At 35.4% G+C, this 19573-nt stretch overlaps 1 protein-coding gene across 4 annotated transcripts in view; it reads left to right on the top strand.

Annotated features, from left to right (window-relative positions):
* VPS13B (vacuolar protein sorting 13 homolog B) overlaps positions 1–19573 on the top strand; it is a 357489-nt gene that overhangs the window by 197058 nt on the left and 140858 nt on the right. The gene's annotated exons all lie outside the window — the stretch shown is intronic.

The raw sequence follows: 19573 nt of genomic DNA, 5'->3' as shown, positions 1-19573 counted from the left end.
TTGAGAACACTACCAGATATAGTTAGGTTGAGGTTTGGTATCTGTCAATCCAAATCCTATTTTCCCCAAAACAGCAACACTGTGAGATGAGTTGGGCTGAGACATAGTGGCTGGCCCAAAATCACCGAACCAACATTCATGGCTAAGAATAGAATAGAATAGAATAGAATTTTATTGGCCAAGTGTGATTGGACACACAAGGAATTTGTCTTGGTGCATATGCTCTCAGTGTACATAAAAGAAAAGATACGTTCATCAAGGTACAACATTTCTAGTATTCACAATCTCCCACTAGGACAAACTCCACTAGGCCAAACTGATTAATCTTGTTCTAAACATAGTTTTCTTTCCTCTTGTAAATCCAAACCTAAGAAATAAACTTTAATATCCTAAATTTCATCTACTTTTTTTTTCTTTCAAATAAGCCAGAATCATAATCTTGAATTTCCTTTTCATTACTACTTAGGCTTGTTTGTAGAGGTTCCAATGAGGTATCCTAGTTCCTAACATTACGCTAAGCAAAACATACATAGGGCTCTTTGTGTTTGCTTGACTCTGCACCCCAAAGCATTCTTAGAAAAATTAAATGGTTACTGGTCCAGAGTATTATTTCAATGTGTGCCTAGCGGCTCAGGACAAAATAAAAACAAAAGGAAACTGGATATCATAAAGTTCCTTGGGGATCTAGAGGGATTGGTAATATTTCCATAATCATATTTGGAACAGCAATCTATACCAAATTAGCTGTTTTCTAAAGGCAGCTTCAAACTGCTCATTAAATGTTCATTGGTCTGAAAAACTGGGGACTCCTTCATTTCTTGCTGGAAATAAATGATAAGTAGAAATAATTACATTAACTAGCTTATTTCTTTATTTCGGATAAGCAGGACTTCTAAAATAGTCTAGTTTATCATTGCCTGTGAACAATGCTACTCCACAAAAGTATTCTCTTACTAGAAATGATTACAGTGACTATAATCTAGCAAGGAAGAAGCAAAATAATTTCTGCTCGTTGGCAGGGTTTAAGATTGTCTCTTTTAATGGCTTCAATATATAAGTAACCTAAAACTGCTCTTCAAGTTCCATTTCACAATAGAGCCTATTTATGCAATTCCTCCTATCTTGAGCTGTTATAACTTATTTTATGGCAGAGAACCTTTGTTTCATTTTCACTCCCCCACTTAGACACTCTCTGAACGATGAGCATCAAGAAGGAAAAGAAAAAGCCAACATTATATTTCCTTTGCTATATATTTCTCAACTCCCATTAGGAGCTCCTTCACATTTCTTTTCCCAGCAAAGGAAGACCGTCTTCTATCATCTGCAAACATATCCTCCAACACATAGTCTTCTGAGACCTCTACAAATCCTAAGTTCAAAGAAAAACAACAAAATTACTCAGAACTGGGCTGATTTATGATCAAGGTTTCCCCGAAAATTAAATATATATAAATGCAGAGTCTAAAAGAGGACATAAATCTGCAAATGTAACACCATGATGTAAACATCAGCAAAAAAGGGACATTTTAGAACTTCATAAGAGATCATTACTAGAAACCAGATACTACTATTCAAAGTAAAATAGTGCAGGGACCAAGAACTCTTCAGACAGAGTTAATGGTTTGAGTTACAAATTATTTCTCAACTCCTGTTCAGTTGTTTGTACTAATTCAAACCTTATCACTAATTATTCTACATAAAGTTGCATACCTGAAATTCAAACATCACTTAGAAATTTTGTGGTACAACACATTACAAAAGAATAAAAGTTGAAGACTGAAGCTACATTACAGTAATTGAATAACAAGTTTGTTTTTAAAAGTTGGCTAACTGATCTGGAAGTAGTAATTACTTTGTTCACAAATATCCAGTAATCATCATATTAAACCCACTTCCAAAAGGACCATATGTAAGAAATAGTATATGTATACTTTTTAAACCAGTGTTATAGAGTAAATTAAATGTTTATATTTTACCAAAATAAAAAACATATTGTGTAGAACGTTAGAGACTAACCACATAATTAAGGCCAAAAATGGCTCTTCTTTGATCTATGTAGGTGCTAAAGGACAAATGTTATTTTATGTAAATGTAAATTTCTGAATTTTCCAGTACTTCCTATTACAGTTTTCAGATCTTTATTCTTGTACAGTTGTCTTATTTTGATTGGATTTACTTTCCTAACATTGTCATTCCTTTAGAGTTTAGTTTTGCTTGTTTATCTGTCATTGAGATTAAAGAATTTAAGCAGAACAAGAGACTTCTGTGGGATCGTTTAGTTTCGGTTAACATAGCAAAGATTTTAATTTTGTTATGCGAAAATGCAAACATTAACTTATGCATCACCAGGTAATATAGGATTGAATTAAATATTCTTGTATGCTAGCTTCTGGGGGAAAATATTTGTACATTATTGAAGGTATAACTTTACTATTCCAGAATTGTAATTTTTTGTTTAGCAGGGGGAAATAAATCACTTCTGTAGCAATCATCCTTTTCTCTTGTTGTTGGGTCTTCTCTGTATGTACCTATAATGAAGTGTACAAGCTTATCAGAATAGTTTTATCAAGTCAAAAATATTGAGGAAGGTTTTGTAATAATTGAAAAAGTAGTAATGGAATGTTGAATCTTGTGTGAAAGAATCCTGGACTACACTGAAGGCCAAAGGATATTGTACATCTACTAGGCTTTTGTAAATGTATTTATGTACTCTATTCTATATAATCTAATAAATCAGGGATTATTTCCATTTAGTGTTAAAGAAACAATCTCAAGTGAATAATAGCCTTAATTCCTATTAAAAGTACCATATCAGTAGATCTCAGGATAAGTTAGAATGTTCATAAGCAGAAAATATAATTCAGTAAAAGAATTACAAATTCTCAGAACAATCAAAAGAAAAAATTATGAACGAATTTTTGTGGATAATTTATGATCTGTGATAGGTTGGTTGGGAAATTCTGGCATCTTTAAAGTTGCCAGCTTTGAAAAACACTGGTTTATGGACCCTGTATTCTAAGCCTGATTTTTTTCAGCTGCTGTAGCATCCTCAAATCTTGCAGCTGATTTTTAGAAGCAAAGCCATGAATTTTCATCAGTATATTTTTAGTTATTGTAATTTGTATTTGACGGCAAACTTAAGATACTAAATAGGTATGCAAAGGCTCTATTTTGTAAGAGCTGAAACTAGTGAGATGGGAGATAGCTCTTCTCAGGCAGGGAATCAAGGCTGAGAAAATAATGGCTAAGAGCATGGTAATTTAAGAGTTGGGAAAAACTCTTAAATTTTGAAATGGAAGGTGTATATGTATAAATTTCTGTGTTTTGTAGCAGGATGATTTTTGAATAGTTATGACAGTAAATATATCCACTTACATCATGTCCTTGAAGTTTGTAGTTGCTGAATGTGAGTTTGAGTTTCTGGTAGCTTAAAGCTGAAGTTCTGAAGGAAGGAAGGAGGACTCCTCTAAATTTTGTATTGCGTATAACAGCTGTGATCAGAAGCTATGATATACCAGTTGCAGCAGTTTCCTATTCCAGAAGTAGACAGAGGGGCAGTTGATAATACCAGGAGTTTCTTAGTTCTGTAATGATCCACAACTATCAGATTTCTACAGTACCTGCTGTGAGGAACAGGTGTAGAACTACTAGCGGTCTGCAAGTACAAAGGAGACCACACACTAATTTATAACCAAATGCAGATCTCACTAGATAAGCTTCTTGTGTCCCTTTTCTCTTCTGCATTCTGGGGAGAGTCAGTGGGCTTTATTGCAAGAGGCACATTTATTGGAATACCAGAAATGACATCTCCTTGGGGCAAATTTTTCCATTCGTTTGTTTGCAAATGAATTCTCATTCTCATTCTCTTTAATCTGAACAAAAGTTCCCATAAATTGGGAAGAATATGTGGTTTTGCTAAGAGCAACTGCGGTATGCTAAAGGATGGGGAACTCTTATATTTTACTCATTACAAATTCTTTCATATTCATCACAGGATATTTCAATGTGGCAGTTTGTACTCTTTTTAAAAACTACTAATCTAGCAAATACCACTACCTAGCTTAAAAACTGAACTTTGATTGTCTTCATTTGTGCAATCTTGAAAACAATCAGAGAAAACCATACACAAAGCAACTCTTCTTCCAGCTGATTAATAAAAGAGTTCAAGAATTAATTAATTAATTAATTAATTAAATTCATCTTGGCATAGTGAAACTGACCAGAAAGATTAAGAATGGGTTCCTTGATAAGGTTGCTTGTATGTCTTTCCTGCTCCTTCCCGTTTGCTTCAGTTACTTGGCCTGTTTGTAAACAATGTCTGTTCTGAAGCACAACAATGTTATAGAAATAATAAAAAATCTTACTACATTTATAGATCACTTGACCCCCAGTGATCCACTCAAGTTCCATATTGTTAAATTAAATAATCAGATTAGTCAATTTTCATTGATTAAATAAATTGTACGTAAGATCTTGGAAATATTAAATTTTTTTAGGTACTATCGATTAGATGGATGTAATTTGGATAGTAAGATGGGCAACTTATAAATTTAATAAATAATAAAATAAATTTATAGACTACAATTTCTTTATATTATATTACTAAATTCATGTATGAAATTTAAGCCAGTTTAAGGTCTGTAGACTCAGTGGGCTCCTGACTTATTTTTATAGGAAGAAGTTCCCTTGATAAATTCTTTTGGGTCTTTTATAAAATCAATTTTCTTTGATATGTTACAGATTTTTTTAAAAAATAAGGAGTTTCATAAATAGTTATACAATAATTTAGTGTGAGTTTCACTGGGCTTTTGTACAAATCTGTGCAGTTTTTTTAGCCACTGGTATTAAAAAGTATAACAGTTTTTATGTCAAGGTTCTGACTAACGAACCCAAGTAAATAAGAACTCTGAGGCTGGAATCTTCCTCAAAGGACTTCTTTATTGGGTACATTTAATCGTGCTGATATGATGTACCTAATAAAGTCCTATGAGGAACATTCCAGTCTCAAGAGTTCTGATTTCCTTCGGTTCGTTAGTCAGAACCTTGAAATAGTAGTTAATAAGTTATGCTAAATATGCGAACTACCTGCATTGATAAATAGATTTTAAATGGTATGAATGTCCTTGGTCATTGATCTATGATGGCTCATGGCTCTATTACAAGGATCCTTAAACTACAGCCCGCGGGCCAGATATGGCCCGCCGAAACCATTAATCTGGCCTACACAGGACAACAACCCATTGCCCCCCCTACCCGCCACCCTGTCGCCTTCTGGAGGCAAGGGGGCCAAAAATGGAGCGCGTGGAGGCCTCAGGAGGCCAAAAACAGGCCCCTTTTTGGACGGCAGAGTAGTTCTGGAGGACTAGGAGGTAAAAAACGGGTCCATTTTTGGCTTCCCTGGCCTCCAGAGAGAGGGAGAAGGAGAGAGAAATGGAAGGAGAGAGAGAGAGAGAAAGACACACGCACACGCACACACACACACAGAGGGGGAGAGAGAGAGAGAGAGAGAGAGAGAGAAGTCCCTCACACACCCCCAGGGCAGCCACATCCCTTCACTAACCTGATTTCCACCCCCAGGAGCATAACAAATTAAAATTTAATTTATGTGTATTGTTTAATGGACTGCTAAATTGGCCATGTCCACCCAGTCACATTACCATCTAGCCACGCCCACCCAGCCAGTCTGGCCCCCCAACTGTCTGTGGGACCATGAATTGGCCCCGTTTAGAAAATTTGAGGACCCCTGCTCTGTTACATATTCAGATCATTATTACATAATGCCAAGTAATCCTATTACTGGATAAACTATATACATTTGTTCCTAAGAACGTTCTTATATATTATATTTCTTATTATTTCTCCATAAAAGTAAATAAATATATTCCAGTTTATGTTACATTCCCTGAATTAAGTAATCTTAAATAATTTATACCCACTTTCAATATCTCCCATGGTGATGGATGTTGTGATTAAAGCATAACTTTAACCCTATGAAAAAGCAGTATAAAATCAGATTTGTGAATGTACCTTTTCATGTCTTTTGTAGTTCTTTACATTTTTCATTGACTAGGTACAGATTTCTTATTGTCTTTATTATAGTTATATCAGAAAGTTATTCTGAAGTCCTGAAGTCAAATCCTTAGCAATTTTCTCTCTGCATTATTGATGTAAATAGATTTTGTAGGGACTTGCCAGGCAGTCTCTGAGAATCTGATATGATTGAACAGAAGGAAAATAATATATAAGCAGTCATTTTATGCAACAAACTTTCCTAGTTTTGTCTGTATATTGTCACAAGCTGTTTACAAGAGCATGCACAAAAACAGCATGGTGAGGGGCTGCTGTGGGTCACTACTCATCATATGGTACCTGCTGAGAGTCACCACAAAAACTCTGTTTGAAATTGTCTTTACATGATAATTGCCTTATATAGCGAACCATTATGAGATGGCTTGCTCTGGGAAACAGCTGGCATACAGAATCAGTTCAAAGACAGAATATTTTGGGGATGGGATAGCAAAGCATGTGGCAAGGTCGCATTCTCATGAGAAGCTGGCATGCACACAAAGCACTGTTCCGTGGAAGCAGTTTTAAGAAGCCACTTGAAAAATCTATATCATGAGAAGCAGTCCACAGAAATACTCCATCATGTGGCATAACCACATACAAAAGCAGCCCCCATGAAGTAACCATGTGGTGAGAAAGCAGCACTTAATTTTTTAAAATGCAATAGCAGGCTTGCTTGCTTGCTTATTCGTAGCCCTATTTCTTCACCATTTATATTTATTTATTTATTTTATACAACTCAAGGTGACGTACCTAATGCTCCCTCCTATTCTCCCCACATCAGCAACTTGTGAGGGGGTTGAATTATGAGAGAATGACTGGCCCAAATTCACCAGTCAACCCCATGCTGGAATCATTGTCTCCCACCATCGCGCACTCTGAAGAAGTTGTTTAAATGTGAAACCAAACATAATATTATTGAATGTGATGTCATAAAATATTGTAATTTTGTAGGAGCTTCTCCTACCTATATTGGTTACAGTTCTGTGTTTCAGGTATTATTATTATTTTTTACTTGAGATGTATTGAATGTCCATCCTTGAACCAGAAGAGTATATTGAGTGTTCATCTTTAGCTTGTTAAGGCCTAAACACTATTCCCTTAGGCAAGAAAAGGCAAGCAGTACAGTCACATATGGAATTTCTAGGACACTTACAAGCATTTGTCATTGATTTCTGTGTTGTATATGAATAAGGTAGCACACATATGTATTTGATGGCAAAGTTAATCATTCTGCAGCTACATCGCTGGCAGAGAAAGAAACTGAGGAAATTAAAAACCTTAACTTATCAGGCTGTAAAAGAGAGAACTGGGGAGTTTTACTGAGAGACTTGTAGGATTGCAGCCTTACAATAAAGTAGAACTAGCTCATCTGGTTTTGTTTCTCAGCCAGCCTACATGGAAAAGCTAACAAAATCTGAGTTTCAGAGGAATCATAAATTCCAAGTCCCCCAAAAAATTTCAGTAGTCCATACAATTGGTCTTTTCATGGTGAACAGCCTTCTCGGTCGAGGCTTCAAAGTACAGGAATGGAGGTGGCTTCAGTGGTTTGTAAGCTAACCATCTATGTTCTCTTAAATATTTAGCAGATAGCACTTTTTAAGCACTTATTAGTTGGCAGAGCAAGCCTTGGAATTTAAGGTAGTCTGTTTTTATCTTTTTTCTTGTAAAAATCAAAAGTAACTCTAAATCCTTAGCTCACAGTTTTCAGATGTAATGACCCCTCTCCCTGTGAACTTGCATTTTTATGTTACTTCACAAGATAATCGTTTGTTTCGAGAAGTTATGTAATTCTTTGTTGATAAAGACTTAACATTTACTCTTTTTGGTTGTAAAATCTCACATACTGGCTCCTGACCAAGATAGTAATTGCCCCAAGGGGATGATTTTCCCTTAGAAAAATGTTGGAAACCCAGGTAATGAAAAATCTAAAAGATAAATAAAGTACTTCAGCCAAAGTACATTTTTCTAGCTTTTTAAAAAACTTAATCTAATTATTTTTATTTATTTTCCAATGTGCTTGAGAATTAACCCATATGGATCAAGCAGTTTTAACCTGAGTGTTAAGTGCACGATTGGGTTCAGTCCAGATTTAGTTTGATTATCTGAAATCAGCTCTTTGTTGTGGGGATAATATTTCTTTTGTCTCTAACTTTAATATAGTAGCCTAACATTCTGCTCAATGTCTTTCAAAGTCTATCAGATTATTGCATAAAATGTGACAGAGCTTTGTAAAATTCAAAAGGCTAGTTTAGTAGCTGGAGTTTGTAATCTACTTTAACTCTTCAAATTGTAATGTTTAGATTTAGGAAAATGATTACTAAAATTAAAATTGTAGATATTGTGTATGGCAGCGAAAGCAAGTAATACATCTCACAAATTAAATTTTTAAAAGGTTTTGCTGCCTCCACAGAATGCAGTTACTTTACCCCACTCTAGAAAATTTGCAGCTATCTAGATATGTGCCTTGCCTGTCCTACTGCAAGTCAACTGGTCAAGCACAATATATACTGAAGGAAGTAGCCAGCATTTATGCTAAAATATTACACATACATTTAAATCTAAACTCTGGCCTATTTTTTGTGTGCGACAAGCACTTAATTAACCTTACTTAATCACTTAAAATGAAGTAGACATGATGTTAGCTTTGGTCTTGCTCAAAGAACAGGTGGCAGCTGCGGTTAAGAGGGTTTTTAAGTGGTTAAGAGGTTTGTCTTGTGAGTCACTTGTGCCTATTCCTGCACAGTGAAGCTTTGCTCATAGTGATTCAAGCCTTAGCCATCTCTTGTTTGAATTACCGTAATGCACTATACTCGTGTTCACCATTAAAGAACATTTGGAAGCTGCAGTTTATCCAAAATTTAATAGATTTAAAAAGCCACCCGACTCAGTGTGACACTGGGCAGCATGCAACAGAAAAACAAACCAGGAACTGGGAGGAAAAAAACCAAATGCTATAAAGAAATAGATTATATAAATATAAGATGGCAACTGGGTACAATAAGTAAAAGAATAAAAAGTGGATCCACTCAACTTGACCCAAATTCCTGGGGAAAATGCCAAGTCTTAAAAGCTTTCCTAACGCTGAGTCGGGGGCTGTTGTATGTTCTGGGGAAGAACATTCCAGAGCATTTCAAGGGCAACCACCAAAAAGGCGCATGTCCTCAATCTCATGAGGTGGCAAAATTTAAAATAGGAAACCTGGGGCACGCCCTCCCTCTGAGACTCCGTGGGGTGGCAGATGTTTGTGGGGGAAGGCAGCCCTACAAATAACCCCATCCTTTGCCATGTACAGCTTGGGACTGACTGTCTTCCATTATCTCTGCTCAACCTCCAGATCTGTTTAGAATAGCATATTCTGAGTTTTACCATTAAACAATGTCATCTTCTTGGACCCAGAAGTTGTGTCTTATCTGTGGTAGTGCAGCCTTGTGGAATAGCATTCCTTTAGGAAATCCAAACAACCTCAACCCTGCTAGCCTTTTTCAAGGCTTTGAAGACTGTTTCCTGAGGCTTTGGGGCCAGATGGTAAGGCAAGCTCTGCTGTTGATGTGGTTTTTCTGATTGGGTTTTGTTTTGTTTTGCTTTAACCTTGGACGTCATGGGTTATATGCAGATGTTTTAGTAGTTCTCTTATACACCACCCAGAGTCATTGTTGTGAGATGGGTGGCCCTACAAATGATAGATAGATAGATAGATAGATAGATAGATAGATAGATAGATAGATAGATAGATAGATAGATAGAAAGTTAATCGTAGAGATAAAAGTAATATCTACTACATGTCAGAATACTGATGGTATGAGAAAGTGCTGAGACCTTCAGGAATGGAAATTGGGAGTTTACCTTGACCCGACCTTGTTACCATTCCAGTAAAGTCCCCTTTCTGACATTGCTCAGCCTTTCAGAGAAAGCTTCTTTCGGCAGTAAGAGCATTTTCTTTTGGCTTGTAAATAACAGCTTCAGAGGTGAAATCTTTGTAGGATTACATCAAGGATGGGATGAGAGTTGAGTGCTACAATGCATCTAATGTTGCAAAGCATCTACCTTCATTTTTGAAATGATTTCTTCTCTGTCCCTTGTTTTTTGTTATATCTTCCTTGATAAAACCTTGTGGAAAAACAGCCTTTGCTGTTATTTATATGGTGTTTGTAGGTTTGTTTTCAATATCGTTTATACAGCCATGTTCCACAAGGATAGGAAGATTTCTTCCCACTACATCTTTTTATCTTCCACAATCCCCACTGGACTCTCAATTGTTTTGCAAGAATATGCAGTACTAAAACATTCATAAATGTTATTACTAAAACAATAATGGGAGTCTGAAAACATACTAAAAAGACTAAAATCCAGGTGTCAAGTCCCAAACATCCTGTAGAGCAAATAAGATTCAGTGGGAGTTCTTCCAGGAGGCTGGTATTGCTGCAGGAAATCAGAGCCCTTGCACCTCCTTAGAGTGGGGAGCCTCCAGCTGTTTTCCCTTTTCCTGGCAAGATCAAATTGGTTGGACCAATTCAATTGGGGGCATCTCCCCCCTCCCTTTCCCACTTTCTTCCCCCCCCCCCTCCTCGCCATGGACTAACACAGATATAATTGCTTTTTATTTGGCTTTCTAGGGACTGCTGCTTGTGTAACATCTACAACAATGTACATCAAACTATATTCAAAGATTTAATCTGGTTCAGCTGTTGGATAGTTAGAGTTACACTGAATAAAATCTTAATGGATAATATAGAAATATATCCTATTTGGATGGGTGGGAAACCTCGTCACAACTGAAGGAAAACATAAGCCAATAAGAAAATGAATAAACTGCAGAGACATGTGTCACAGGATTCTCAAGCATCTGTTTCTGCAGTGATGGGAATGATTCCACGGTTGAATACCTGAGAATAAATTTCAAACTTTAATACATGAAATAAATAATGGAAGGATGAGAAATGTCATTATTAAAACTTGGATATTTATAAGATTGGCAGATTTTTGTTGTTATCTGAAAGAGTTAAAGCCTAACTGTAGTATCTGAAAACTCTATGTTTTAATAAATTTCACAATACCATTTAAATAGTTATACTTAATGTTATATTCTGGAGGATTAACTCCTTGTAGTTTTTAGGCAGTCATGAAACAATCCTAATATTTTAATGTATAAAGGTAAAGGTTCCCCTCGCACATATGTGCTAGTGGTTCCCGACTCTAGGGGGCGGTGCTCATCTCCGTTTCAAAGCCGAAGAGCCAGCGTTGTCTAAAGATGTCTCTGTGGTCATGTGGCCGGCATGACTAAACGCCAAAGGCGCACAGAACGCTGTTACCTTCCCACCAAAGGTGGTCCCTATTTTTCTACTTGCATTTTTTACCTGCTTTCGAACTGCTAGGCTGGCAGAAATTGTAATGTATAGCAGTATGTAAAGCAAACTACCGGTAATGGAAAGTAAAATAGATGAAATTTCAATTCATAATACGGATGAAGAAAATTAGCCCTGCCTTGAAATAATAAAGTTTTTTTTCCAGGATTATATTTTTAAAGTAGGGAAAATTAGAAACTTCTAGCTTAAAGTCTTAAATATGCAGAGCTTAGAATTGCCAGCTGCTAAAGGAATCTAAATGTTTATGATTATAGCTTCTTGCAACACAATGAGTTTTTATTCATAGCCATAACTTTCACTTTTTGTTGAACCAGATTAATTGGCTAGCAATTTCTATTGAAGTAGAGTATGACAGAGGGGTAATTGAGAAGACTGAGAACACACATATAAAAAAATAAATTTTAAAAAATTCTGTATTCCCTCTAGAATGTCATCTGATTTGAAATTACCACAATCTGTCAATACCTTTAGAGTTGTATATTTCCCATAATAAATCATCCAAGTAAAATGTTTCATTTCAAATCTAGAATGTTAGTTGTTTCTTCAATCTTGTTTCACTGAAAAAAATAGTCTGGAACAAGAAATGAAAGTTTGACATTTAGGATTTTTTTTTACTTGTTGGTAATGTGAACTTTCCCACGTAGGATATATGTGTAATTATTTCTAAATTTCATGCAATTTCTAAATTACATGAAATGACAAAATACTGTTTTCATTATATCTTAAAGCATGTTATATTGTATGTTATATTTAGACTATGGAATTGATGGGCAGCTCCAAATATATATGCAGCACGTAAAAGATTTGGTGAATCAAATTCAAAAAACTGCTAATATCTGCTTGTATAATTGCTGACCTGTACAGCTGTCAACCACATGCGCACATACACATAAGCAGACACCACTTGTTCATTTTCTCTTCTACACGTTTCTGTTTATTAGAACTTGGGGCTGCTGCTTATCTGTACAAAATATTGCAGTGGTATGGCCCCAAATTTTAATTTAATTTAATCATCAGCATGCTCTGTTTCGTTCTGGCCTTGTGGCTTGTACCAATAAAGGAGAATATTTGTAACTCTGGGTTGAAATGAGGGGTCCTTGGTGCTCTCTGAGCCTGGCTGTTTTCTTGCAGATGTTTCATTACCCAAACTAGTCCTAGTGCTACTCCTTGTGATGTCAGCACTAGCAATGATGATATTATCTAGTTTGGGTAATGAAATGTCTGCAAAAACACAACCACACTCAGAGAGCACCAAGCAGCTCTCTTGTGGCTTGTGTTTCAGTATATAGGATTTTTGTGCTATTTTCAAGAAAAATGTCCTTTTAACTAGAAAACTATTACCTCCCCCTGTTCTTCCTCTTTCATTACGATCACGCTCTTATTAGTTTAATTAATTGGCATGCCAGCCAATGTTTCCAGACCCAGTGAGGTTTATAGAAACATAATAAAATGCAACAAAAACTGCATTGTACAAAGTAGCCCACATTTCACAGCTGATTTATTTTTTGCCTTCCTTGTCTCTTTCCCATCCTTACAACTTTAAAGTAAACCTTATTCAAATCTTAAAATAATAATATTTTAAGATATTGCAATGTTAATATTTATAAACAACAAAAAAATCTACTGGGGCTCCCCTTGAAGAGCACTCGGAGACTTCAGCTAGTCCAGAATGCGGCTGCGCGGGTTATTGAGGGAGCGGGTCGGAGTTCCCACGTAACACCGATCCTGCGCAGTCTGCACTGGCTACCTGTTGTCTTCCGGGTGCGCTTCAAGGTATTGGTTACCACCTTCAAAGCGCTCCATGGCTTAGGACCGGGTTACTTACGGGACCGCCTACTGCTGTCTTCTATCTCCCAGCGCCCAGTACGTTCCCATAGAGAGGGACTCCTTAGGGTGCCGTCAGCCAAACAATGTCGACTGGCGGCCCCCAGGGGGAGGGCCTTCTCTGTGGGGGCTCCTACCCTGTGGAACGAGCTTCCCCCTGTACTCCGACAATTGCCTGACCTTAGGACCTTTCGCCGCGAACTTAAAACCTATTTATTTCGTATGGCTGGACTGGCCTGATTTTAAAATTTTAATTTATTTAATTGGGTTTTAAATTTCTGCAATTTTATGGGTGTAATTTGTATTTTAAAATTTTTCGACAAATTGAATAAGTTTTTTAAGGGCTATTTTTAATATTGTATTTGACTGTGGTTGTATTTTACTTGGTTGTTCACCACCCTGAGTCCTTCGGGAGAAGGGCGGTATACAAATTAAAATATTATTATTATTATTATTATTATTATTATTATTATTATTATTATTATTATTATTATTATTATTATTATTATTATTATTACTCTGGCCCCATATTGCCATTAACTATTATTTGTCGTTTGAAAAATTAATACTCTTATTAAAAATACACCTTTATTCTTGTTTTTTATAGACTCAAAACACCAACAAGCATTTATGTGATTAAGATCATTTCACCTGTGGAAACGACAAATCATTGAGAGCTATGTAGCTCAAGTACCTCTTTTGATTAGTTACTGACAAGTAGAAAAGTCTTATAGAATGTTTAAGATAGAATACATATGGCAATTTGGGACAATTATTCATCCAAGTGGTAGGGTCCCCTGATCAAACAAAACAATGGTTCTCATCTTGTGGAGCTCAACTAAGAAAACTGCAGACATTTAGATTTGCAAATATTATTAAGTTCAACAGCAATGTGTCATTAAATGATCTTTTTTCTAAACTTGAAGGTTAAAAATAATGTTGTCTCTATGTGTAATAGCTCTCTTTGTGCTCCCAGTCACTCCTCAGTGTTTAGCTATTATTTATCAAGAGGAAAGGCAGAGAATCTCAAAGATTTTGAACTCTGTACCAGTTACTTTGGGTTGGGAGCAGGTTGCCACCTGAGGGACTTTTGAGGGGGAAGGGATATTAAAACTAGTGGTTTAAACCAGTTCATTTGCATAATGCACCCTGTTGGAGTATGATTAGGCAATATGTCAATTCACATGCAATGGGCAAATTAGAAATTGGCAATGGTACTGATTAAGAAATTAATAGAAGATTTCACCACTGTCATTTTCTGCTGATACATGTATGGATGAATAGTACTTCAACTCATCAATGAAGAAGAACCTTCTGACTGGTATAATGAAATATTTGCAAAGATAGGATTTTCTTTGGCTGTTGTTCATTGCTGCTTCAGCAACAGGAAAGTGAATGCTTTCTTTTTCATGTTGTGGCAGACTCTCAACTGGAATTATATGCATTGTTCCAAGTTCTTAAACTTGACTATTGGATGCAGATTATGTTCCATCAAGATGGAGGTGTTACAGTAGTGAAGGTCTAATTTGCCAGTATTTTTAGAACATGCTCATCTTGCATTTTTAAAATACCATTTACCTTATACTTCTGAGATACTGAATTTATTTTAAATTGTTCACAGAATCTATCGCAAAATAACAAAGCAGACATCATTGATTCCCAGGCCAGAGATGACCAATGCATAAACATATGACAACTGCTTTACTTTAAAGCCCCAAGCAAAAATCATTGGCCAAAAAATCATTAATTTAGGGATCTTTTTTCAATTTGGCACTAAAAATTGGCAATTAACTACTGTGTATAGCTTCATTCTTATCTGCCAAATAGATTAAGCTGAAACACCTCTGACGAGTTTTTAGCCACGTGATAAAAAGTTAGGAGATCTGAAATTTATTGCCACTTCTGCAAAGAAAAAAACACTTAAAATTTATATTACAAGCAGGATCTCATAGGAAAATGAAATCTAATCAGGAGATATAGTTTTGTAATTTATATAAATATTGCAATCGCCAAATGTTTCTGAACGAATTTACTAAAGAATTAATAGAAATCACATACAGTTGTATACCTCTTAGTTTCACTATTATACCTTCTGGGTACGCAGCTTTCCTCTGTTTCTTGTTTGTAAATTTAGCATTATACAACATATTGAAATGCAGTATAATTTTCCTTTTTTGAAAAATGTATTTGCTGGTGCAAAGTGATAGTGTTAATTGGCTGCTTATGCCTTTCTTTTACTAAGATTTGGAAAAAATGAATTATTTTTATGAGATACTGTTCATACATTTGAACAAAAATACTCCAATTAGAGCAACATGGCTCCCTAAACTTAAAGGATAATTAATATCCTAGCTTGGCTGGAGTAATTATTAAAAAACATTTTATTTGAAATTATTTGAACTGATGTTTTAAGGTGCTCAGCAACAGCATATATATAGGGGGAGATAGGGGATATAGATTATAGCCCTTATCTCTTTATCTTCTCTAAATGCTATTGAATTCAAGGGGTTAAGCTATAAAGTCACTTATCTCAACACATGACAAGGAAGAATTTGCTAGAATTCCCTAGCTACCAGCATAGCTTTCATCACCTTCTCTTTTGGACTACTGTGATGTGAAAGAATGGGGAAAACGCATTGAAGCCATCTAAGAAGTAAACTATCAACTTGACATTTTTCAGCAATTGAAAACTTTTTCACATTGCAATTCTTTCTGACAGAGAAACTGTAGAATTCCTCTGATTTAAGACCCATCTGGTTATTGTTCAAACATTTAGAACTATTATTTCCAGTAAAAAAAAATCCAACTCATATGCTATTTTTCTTCGCCAAACTACGAGTATTTCCCTTCGCATTTTAGATTTTATCTTTAAAGTATATTTTAACAGTATTTTAAGTACTTTTTTTAAAATTACCAATTTATCTTGATAATGGACATGCTGTGTTTTTTCATTTTATTTTAATTAGCCATTGTGAAACTAAATTCTCCTTTGTTTTACTCCTTTGAATACTGTTTAATTATGGTTATCATGCCAGATATCTTAAAGGTTATTTTACCAATACAGTTTCATTTAACATAAGCCATATGGAATCAATAGTACTGTTTCCTAAAGTAAATGCTTGGAAAATCTTACATTCAAATGTTAAGAGTGCACATCCTTTCCTCATTAGTTGGAAAGTACAGGGATTTTGGCACAGGTTCTGTGTGGAAGCATTGTGCAGCTTTTATATGGATTTTGTTTTTAGCCTTTGATGACACTGTTTAGAATAGGAAGTATCTAATAAGTAAAGCATTTTGTCTAATGTGCTGCCAGTGTGTTTCATATATGCCTGGAGGTCTGAAACATTATCTTCTCCACTGCAGTAATATGCATTTAATTCTCTGAAAGCAGAAGATTGAACTTTTAAAAGAGACTCAAAGTACATTTTCAGCTAAAATAATTTGAAACACATGTGATAGCGGGCCTGAGTAATGTACAGTTGGTTTTTATGGTTTAATCATGATCATGTTAATGCACACCAGTAGCTAATTAAAGAAAACTTTTATTGTTCATTTTAAATGGGTTATGTAAAGAGTGAGTGAACTGATATAAATGCAGTTCAATGATAAATGTTACCATTACATTTGCTATCAGGAAGCCGATATTGGTGTTTTTGACATCTTTAAAGTATTGGGCCATTTCTTTTGTAACAAAGCAAGAGGATGTTTTTAAAAGTTTTTACATTTGGAATTGTTCACTAATGTAAAAGGATATTCACTTGATTCCTGGATTTATTATGAAGCTGGCTTTTTAAAATTAATAGCTTCAAATCCCAAGTAATGTGTATGGTTGCACATCCTCCAAGGAACATTGATAGCAGGTCTCAAAGGCTCTGTGTCTTTCCATAGACGCCATGATCTACTGAAGATTCTTTGCAAAAAAATATATATCCTTTATGTGCCAAGATAGGCCATCAAGAGGAAAATTGTTAGTGTTGTTTTAGCTAGTGAACATTGATCTTTGGTTGTCTTGGAAAATTTTAGTCTAGATTAATAATTCTACCAAGTTGTTTTTTTCAGTTGCATCTCTATATTGATCTTAATGTTTTCGTTGGGAATTTAATATTTGAGTTTATAAATTCTGTTTTTTTAAATCAACCAGACTTCCTGAATTAGCTGCTAATCAAATTGCTATACCATTTAAATAATATTTTTAAACAGAAGATATCCATTGGAGCCAAAAACAGTCATCCCTTTGTCAAGTGATATTTTATAGAACGTAACCAATTTTTAACTAAGTGTCCATACTAAAATTAATCCAACATAAAATAGAAAGACTTTAAAACATACTTCAAACAGCGTTAATATCACCAATTTGTGCCTGCTTCAAATGTATATTAGTTCCAGTGGCTATAAAATTCAAATTGGAAAATATTAAAAAAAAAATTAAAAAATCACTAAAATCATTTCTGAAATGTGACTTTGTCCTAGATATGCTTCACTAAATTAATTCTTCTCTGGAAATATCATTTGCTTCCTTTGATTCCTTGAAAGCAACAATGGAGAAGGATTCTGGTGGGATGATGACTTGGTTTTGGTGCCTTTTATGCAGGGGTGAAATCCAGCAGGTTCTGACAGGTTCTGGAGAACCGGCAGCAGAAATTTTGAGCAGTTCTGAGAACTGGCAAATACCACCTCTAGCTGGCCCCAGTGGGGTGGTAATGGAGCTTTTGCAATATCCTTCCCCCAGGAGTGGGGAGGGAATGGGGATTTTTCAGTATCCTTCCCCTAGAGTGGGGAGGGAATGAAGATTTTGCAGTATCCTTCCCCTGCTATACCTACCAAGCCACACCATGCCCACCAAGCCATACCCACAGAACCGGTAGTAAAAAAAAAATGGATTTCACCACTGCTTTTATGTCTGTCTTTCCAAAATCAATGCCCTCCAGATGTATTGAGATTATAGTTCCTAGAATTTCCACATTCAACACTCTGGAAAAGTGCTGGAGAGTTGCTATGCATAAATGTTACCCTACTTTTAAAGTCTTGTGAGACATTGCCTAGCTAATCATTCTGTAGGTCTGCTTCTATAATACCAGTCTACGGTTTTCATCTTTCATCGGGTTGATCAAAGTCCTCTGAGTTTTTCAGTGTTGTGACTCATAGTTAACACTTAACAGAGTTAAAATGTACAACATATTTTATTTTCCTGGGTGGTTATTAATATGATTTAAAGGAGCTGTGGTGACACAATGGCTAGAATGCAGTATTGCAGGCTTGCTGTGCCCACACAGCCAGGAATTCAATCCTGACTAGTTCAAGGTTGACTCAGCCTTACATCCTTCTGATGTCGGTAAAATGAAGACACAGATTGTTGAGGGTAACATGCTGTAAACAGCTTAGAGAGTGCTGTAAAGCACTATGAAGTGGTATATAAGCCTAAGTGCTATTGCTATTAAACTAGGAAGCTACTAGTATCGCTTGATAGATTTCTGTCTCATTTTTTAGAAATCAGTTAAGTTTTTGAAATTTAACAATATTAAATATAATTTGATTGACAGAGACCAAAATTTATTTAATTATTTTATTTATGTGGAGCAAAAAACTCATAGACATTTCAGCTAGTAGGTCCTATTTAATCTTTGTCTCAGTCAAACCATATCCTTAATAAGAAGAGGATTTATCAATGTAGATTGCCAGATTTGATGTAATAGACAATGCCACAGGACATTGGCTATTGTTTTGGTGGCTATTTTTGATGTTATGTAATGAAGAATTGAATAAGAGATGTTACTAAACTAGTTCTTTGCTTACTTTGAGGATATGCCATTAAAAAGTATTAGTGTGGACGCCTTTTTGTTTGGGGGGGAGGAAATTTTTTTAAAAAATCATTTAAATGAGGAAAGAATTACGATAAAAGCTCCCTAAGGCATGATTTAAAGCTTAGATTTTTCAATTCATCTAGAATGCATTGTTTAATTTCAGAAATGCTTTTCTTCAGAACCATTGCTTTTAGCACTTAAGCTGACAGACTGTAGCAGGGGACACCATTAGTTGTAACTTTTTTCTTAAATAATTTGTCTACAAGGATGAATTGGGCCATAATCTCAGGTGACAGATTTTCATATGATATGATATGATAGAGAAGAAGATCCTTATAAAGTCTTAGAACATTAGGGATAATTGAGAAGTACGGGGAATCTGTATTGAACTACTTCTAAGGATAATATGTCTTTATAAAGACAGAATTTTGCATTGTTAAATAAAAGCAAAATTGCCTTAGGTCTGAAGTTCAACTGCTGCTGAAACAGAAGCCTGATCGATTATCACATCTAATA

Source organism: Ahaetulla prasina, chromosome 3 (assembly GCF_028640845.1).
Source record: "Ahaetulla prasina isolate Xishuangbanna chromosome 3, ASM2864084v1, whole genome shotgun sequence".
In the NCBI taxonomy this organism is placed as follows: domain Eukaryota; kingdom Metazoa; phylum Chordata; class Lepidosauria; order Squamata; family Colubridae; genus Ahaetulla; species Ahaetulla prasina.
The sequence above is the reverse complement of the archived record's forward strand: the minus strand, read 5'-3'. Positions and strand labels throughout refer to the sequence as shown.